We start from the raw sequence: 7,702 nt of genomic DNA, 5'->3' as shown, positions 1-7,702 counted from the left end.
CTTGGGTATTTTGATTGATTCAAACTTGTGTAGGGAACTCACATGATCTTGAGTCTGAACTAGAGTTAATAATATGTTTCTTTTCCATGATTCAATGATTTTTACCTTGTGCTTCATGCGTGTTTTGGATTGATCACCTAGAACATGAATTTAGATTTAATAGGATGGTGGGAACTAACTATTTAAATCTGAATTAGATAAAATCATCTAATGATTTTAAGGTCTAGGGATAGGGTTCGATCATTAGTCTATTCAAACATCCATGCTTAATGCTACTCACTATTGTTAATTGATCAAGGGATTGAAGGTTAATATAGGGAGTTGATAATCTTCTACACCAGGGGACTGGGTAGTAAGGTAAGAAATGGTGAGAGGAATCAATTTCATAGAACAATATTTTCATGTGAATCAATAGGTTACATAGAGGTCAGACAACGAAACTCTAATCCTAGCAAAACTATCTACCTTGGTGAATCCAACTCTTTTATCTGCTTTATTTATATTTTTATGTATTTAAATAAACAACCAATCTCTTTGCTAACCATCATTTGAGTTTGTTAGCTATTGAATGGCATAAGTATTACACCTCCCTGTGGATACGACAAAATCCTTTACTATACTACAATTGAGTCTTGAGAGATTCAAACGTAGAGTGGTAAAAAAATCTTTCAACACAAAGCTCACTCAAACCGCGATCAGGAAATAGGGATTTCATATTTGGATAACCACCGTTTTCATTGAAGTTAAGCACTCGTCTCATCTCGCGATTTGATTAGGAATTAGGGATTTGAGATTTGGATAACCACCGTTTGTTTTGATCAGGAAATAGGGATTTCATATTTGGATCTTCATCTGCATTCTCATATCCCTAAATCTTCAAGTGACAATCGAATTAGGTAAGAGATTTAGGGTTATGCATCTCTTCTTTCTGCTCAGTCATTGCAATTCCTGCACACTGTTACTTCTTTATGCTCCACACTAATCTTTCTAGCTAGGGTTTAACCTTCGCTGCTTCATTTCCCTTTTATGTGTTACATGCTTGATTTAGCCATTTTGCTTTTCATATTGAGTTGGTATTCAATGTTGTTAATCAGACACATGAGCTATTAGATGCAAGCAAAAATGAAGGTATATTCTATTTTCTGGAACCATGTGGTTAATTGAATCTGGTTATTTGAATTGTTCTAAGTTTGTAGTTCCTTTTTGAAATCTTGGACATTACTCGGTGCTCAGTTTTATTTTATTTTGGTGGGGGGGACCAATTTAGAGTTTGGTCATCCACTTTTTGCCAATGTGTAGAAATTTCATGAAGAAGTACAGTACTCCACTTGTTGGTTGCTCATTGATATTTTGTGAAAATATTAAATTTGTGTTGCACTACTTCTTTTCAAGAACAAATGTTATTAGTTAATATTTCTTTGTGCCTAATCACTATTTTAGCCCCTCTTCTATGTAATGCGGTAATGTGCAGTTTAGGGCCACAATCATTTTTTTTGCTCAAAACTAGTCACTTAGTTTTTTAATTACTACATGTAAGTCCTTCTGTTTGTTTCAACTCTAACTAAAATATTTGTATCGACTTGCTTTCTATGCTTTTCCTTCATTTCTTACTAGGCTTTCATTTCTTGCTAGGCTTGGGTTTTGGTAGCCATAAAAAAAGAGTTAACCTTTGTTTTGTATGTGACAGAGTTGTTCAGTACTAGATGAGTGAGAAATAGAAGACTATACAATCTATGACAAGAGTTGTTCAGTATTAAGTTCTAACAAATTCATTAACAGTGATGTGAGAGGCAACAATTTGACGAGAACTATACCCGAAAGCATTGAAAACTACAGAAGTTTTGAAATCTTGTATGTTAAGTATCTGGCTTGATCCACATCTGCTTGCAAATATTCTAGTCCATGTTGTAACTCTATCTCTTCTTTAAGTTTTAGAGACATATCATATAATCAGATTAGCGGGGAGATTCCCTATAACATTGGTTTTCTAGAAGTTGCTACCTTGTGAGTAATTGGACTCTAGTTATTATTGTAATGTTAATGTTAAATGTTTTTGCTTTTGGTGAATGGTAATGAGTCCTGATATATTCAAAGAAGTGTTTAGTCAATTTTCGTTGTGTTTCCTGAGTAGGTCACTTCAAGAAAATAGATTAACAGGGAAGATTTCAGAAGTGATATGCTTAATGCAAGCCCTTGCAATTTTGTAAGTTTGCTGATCATTCAATGAGTTTAAAGATATAAATGACATATTTTTGCTTCATCTTTATGGGTTAACTGCTGAAATTTGTACTGTTATATCTTGGCATTGTTGTAGGGATTTGAGTGAGAACGAATTAGTGGGACCAATTCCTCTGATATTTGGCAATCTGTCATTTACTGGAAAACTATGAGTGTTACATTATACTGATTTAATCTTGTATTAGTTATTGCATCTTGGCTAATATCTTTATATATCTAGGTACCTACATGGAAACACGCTTACTGGTCCAATACCAATCAACTTGTTGGAAACATGCTACCTGTAAGATGACCTCTAATATTTGTGATGTCATTATCTTTAGTTTTATCTTCATGTATTCACTAAGTTTAACTTTCACAGACAATTGAATGACAATCAACTTGTTGAAAAAATTCCTGATGAAATTGGGAAGCTTGAACATCTGTTTGAATCGTGAGTTCAAACATTTTCTTATATTATTATATATTGGATACCGGTTCAAACATCTCTTTCCAACTTGGATTGGTTTATAGATGATTGTATTTTCTATGTAAAAGTATCTGAAGGATTAATTTCAAATTGACATATATTCACATAAGTGAGACTAACCATGTTCAAACTACTTTGTGTAATTGCATCGGTCATTAACTCATAGTTCATCTAGTGTCTTCAACATATTAGTTATTGCATCAGTCATTAACTCATAGTCATCAACAATTAGTATCTATATATATATGTAAAGCTCACTTGAGTTTTTACATTAATTACATATTGTGGTTATCATTTAATGATTCTTCTTAATATTGCTACTTTTATATTTTTTATCAAGTAATTATTGATTATAATAGAGTAATTTTCAATTAAATACATATATGATAATAAATAAATTAAATATATTAAAAATAAATTAATAAAATTAGAAGGTATATTTAAAATATTATGCATATCATATTTTTTATAAAAAATAAAAGAATAACTCAAATAAATTCATTTTTCAAAATAGTTTAATTTTGAAATTTTTGGTTGATAATAATTATAATTTATATTAAAAATATGTTTTGGGTAATAATATTTAATATGATTTTTACATAAATATGGGCATATTGCACTAACTTTCCCTGAGGTTTATTATTGTTGCACTCACCTATAATAGGAAAAAAAAGTAGTATACAATAAAGTGTTTAATGAACTTCCTAAATGCAATTATATTTGGTATACTTAAAATTTTTCTTAATTGATAAAAAATAAAAAATATTCTTAACCAACTTCCACTTATTTTTATCTTTATATTCATAGTAGACAAGCTTATGAAGTTTTTTAACTAAGTCTTTACAATTTTTGTTAGTTTTTTAGCCACATGTATCATCTACTGAGGAAACCATGTTCTACTCGAGTGTGATTAAAGTCAAAGGTCTCCCATAGAGTACAGTTCTTAATGATCGAACCTTAGGGATTAAAGAGTTAATTTTAACCACTATGATAGATATACATCAGATAGAACGATTTGTGTTTGTAAATTGCACTTATAAAGTTTTTTCAATTTTTTACTATCTTCAAAATTGTAAAAAGTTTATATTGAATAAGATAAATTATTATCTGTCATCGAATGATAGCTCAAGTGGCAAGAGCTAGAGGACATGTGTGTAGGGTGGGGGAGGTCAAAATATCAATCCTTGAAGGGTGCAATATATATTTCCGATGTACCAAAAAGATAAACTATTATCTTAATTCATTTATCAACAAATTAAATTAAAAAATATAATTTCTTACAAACTGCATATTAACTAATTAAATGCTTATTAAACAATAAATAATATAATTTTTTATATGCATCACTAAAAATATTTTTCATAATTAAACATTTTCTATACCATTGTTCCCATAAAAATTCAATTGCAAACATTGCTTTCAAGGTGAAAACATGCATAAAAGTAAGAGAGAAACATCATTTTGCACAAAACACAAACTAAGTTATTCAACTCTAATTATATATTTCCCTCCTTTTACTTATTATAGAGAGTGTACTATTATGAAAACATATGATCACGAAATGAATTGAAAATTAATTTTAGTAAGCAACATAAAATATTTTTTAATATACTAAAAAATTAGTTTACAATAAATATTTTATTAAACTTTATCAATGTAATTACATTTTATATATTTATCTTATTTTTAATTATCTACTACACAATACATTTACTATATTATTACATATACGAAGATAAATTTAACATATAACTTAAAAAAAACCCGTGCAACGCACGGGTTTAATTTCTAGTACTCTTTATTTCAAACTACTTTGTGTAATTGCATCAGTCATTAACTCATAGTTCATCTAGTGTCTTCAACATATTAGTTATTGCATCAGTCATTAACTCATAGTCATCAACATATTTCTCCATCCCTACAATTTTCCCATAGTTCATCTAGTGTCTTCTGAATTGCCTTTCTACTATGCACGTACTGGTTTAAGCACCCATGTTATTCAATTTTGAAGGTATATCCACTTGCCTTGTGTAGTTATTCATTACTGCTTACACTGACTTGATTGATTTTGAATTAAGCTATTTTCTTTTGAAAGAGTTACTTCCTTGATACTACTGTCTATTTTAATGAACATTCTATGCATCTTATACTCTTTATTTTAATGGATGATACTGCACTATAAAATAACTTTTGCAATACAAGTAATAAACTTAAATATTGACTGATTTAATATGTCAATTGTGATGTGCAGTCACTTGAGTTGTTATAAATGGATGAAACTTGGGATCAAGGGGGTTTTGTATTTTTTATATTGTGATTACAAATTTTATATCTCACTCAAAGTGAATGAAAATTTCCAAATTTCAGATCTGATCTAAGTCTTTCCTGAGGTTCCAAGGATATCAGTTTCACTCACCGTAGCAGTCCCTTGGGTAAGAAAATGTAGGTGGTGTTGTTGTTTCAGTCTAAGATGTTTTTGTTTTGTGTGCCTAATGTCCTGATCTTTTGATACCAATTTTTAGGAATAAGATAGGGAAGCCAATAATTATTGACCCAAGCCATTAAGAAATGCAATTGAGAGTCTAGAGCTAACTGGTCGCTAAGGCTTTGAGCAAGCTCAGGCATAAATTAGAAGATGTGGCAAATTGATGAGTGATACAAATGTTAAGAAAATGGTGACAAAAGAGAGAATAGTTTAGGAGAGAGTAGAAGGTTGTTAGATATAAATTGTGACACATGTCATTGTATGCTCTCTTAGCTAGAAAGTATTTGAATATCCAGAAAAACCAATGTTCTTTTGAAACCAGGCCCCATTACAACCTTAGAAAGACCGATGTGATTCTGGATTGACCATGCAGTTTGATGGTTACTAAGACAGGTAGCAAGTTTGATTTGTGTGATTCATTGGTAGATTTGAGAGAAACACTTACCCTTGATCTCTTGAGTTGTGCATTTGATGAAAAGTTTTGAGTGAATCCTTGAATAAAAGTAGGAAATTCAAATTGTGCTTAGAATCTATGTTGGATATGCTCTTATATCATGATTTTGGTTAATTGTTGTGAGCTTCACATGATCTTAAATGAAATATGATGTTCTACAAATGAAAATCATGCAATGTGTAAAGGCTTTTGAAGATGTTTGTTCATGAGTCATGCTTGTTTAAGAACAATTGTATATATGTGTTTTAATTGACAATACCTTTTGTTTGACGGCAAGCAAGGTTTCAAGGTAGGGGAGTTGATAAGTGTCATATTTTTCTAGTTTTCATACGCAATTTAGGCACTTATCTTAAGTAATTCATGAGAAATCCTTATTAGTTCTCCTCATTTTGATTGAAACATGTTAATTGATTGAGAATTAAGTTCAAATGTGTTTAATGATTGATTATATTCTCAAATTATGATGTAGGGTTCAAGTTCTCAAGGAAAAATACATATTTTCATGAGACTTGAAGTTTTTTTGGATCAATAAGGCGCCCAATGTTTGTCAGTGGCCGCCTAGCGGCCATGGCGGTTAGCAGAAACCCATCATTGAAGTAATTAGGCGCCCAACACCCAAAAAGGGTTGCTCAACGCTCTGCGTAGATGCTGAATCACTATAAAAGGATTTTCTTCAGTTTTAAAAATATAACTCATTTTTGGAAAGAAAGAACATAGGAAAAACAGAGAGAGCTCGACCCAAGGAGGAAAGGAAGGAGACACGCCGAGGACATTGCCGATCATCATTGCTGATCATCATCTTCTTCATAGTTTCTCTTTGTAAGCCTAGATAACATCCATGTCTATGGATAGCTAAAGCTTTCTTGTTGGGATTGGTTGTAGCCTTTGGGCTTTGATGTATCAAATTTGATTTCTATATATAAACCTTGTTTCTATGAATGGTTTCAATGATTTTACGTTGTTCCTAATGCTTGTTTTGGCTTGATCACCTAGAACATGAACATGTACTTGATAAGTATAGTGAGAACTAGATAATTGAATCTAACCTTGGTAAATATCATCTAATGAATCTAAGATCTAGAGATAGGATTAGATCATTAGTCAAACCAACATCCATGCTTAATGCTTCTTGCTTTATTAATCAATCAAGAGATTGAGAGTTAATCTAGTAAGACGATAATCTTTGCATTGAGGGACCGTGTAGTAAGATAAGATATGATGTGATGAAACCAATCATAGGACATGATTTATGTATGAAATCTCAGAATGCATTTGAGTCAATTGGTGAACACAATTCCAACAATTGTCTCCTCTTGATTTAAATCCGTTTTATTTCCGCTTATTTTACCTTTACATGCTCTTGTTTGTGACTTAGAATCAAAACAAACAACCAAACCTTTCTTAAACTCTTTGCTTAAGTGATTTAGCTAGAGAACGACATTGTATTTCCAATTCCCTGAGGACAATAAAAACTCTTTACTATACTATAATTGAGTCTTGAAAGAGATTCAAAAGTAGAGTGGTTAAAATATTTCAATTGAACCCAAAGAAAGAGCTTCATTTTCTCAGAAGTTTTTAGGTGCCAAAGTTGCATAAAGGTAGGACCAATTGCAGTGCTACCCCTATCATTCAAAGCCCATTCATACATTGGTTGAGCAGTATACATATCTGCCGCATTACCTTTTCATGTCCAGGCGTCCTCAATGTCTGTATTTAAGGGACCGAGAAGGAGATAATTTGTCTCACATAATGCATTAGGAAAGGGAGTGACCAGACTACTCACATGCCAATGACCATTATTCCAAACATCTCAAACCTTCAAATCAATATCTGTAATATGTACATAATCCACCCTCATGCATAAAGGCCTGAGACCCCAACCAACTACTATATCAAAAGGACGAGTTTCCCGCCCCCAATTGCAAACACAAACTATTTAAAAGCACACTCCAAACCTTCACCAAACTCTTCCAAATATAAGAGCTGTTACGAATATCGGTGAACAAATCACCCATGTATATCCATATACTATTTTTTCTTGTTGATTACAAGTATC

General features: G+C 31.6%; 1 long non-coding RNA gene across 2 annotated transcripts; it reads left to right on the top strand.

The window, feature by feature from the left end:
* Positions 1–703: 703 nt before the first annotated feature.
* On the top strand, positions 704–6,530 carry LOC130732004 (uncharacterized). Of its 2 annotated transcripts, XR_009016911.1 has the most exons (6): positions 704–896; positions 2,132–2,203; positions 2,459–2,521; positions 2,600–2,671; positions 5,075–5,139; positions 6,116–6,530. It is a non-coding gene; the product is annotated as an uncharacterized LOC130732004 (long non-coding RNA). The 2 variants fall into 2 exon arrangements; XR_009016912.1 differs by lacking the exon at positions 2,600–2,671.
* Positions 6,531–7,702: the final 1,172 nt, after the last annotated feature.

The sequence above is a fragment of the Lotus japonicus genome, chromosome 1 (assembly GCF_012489685.1).
Source record: "Lotus japonicus ecotype B-129 chromosome 1, LjGifu_v1.2".
Taxonomy (NCBI): domain Eukaryota; kingdom Viridiplantae; phylum Streptophyta; class Magnoliopsida; order Fabales; family Fabaceae; genus Lotus; species Lotus japonicus.
This window is presented reverse-complemented; position numbering and strand designations above follow the sequence as displayed.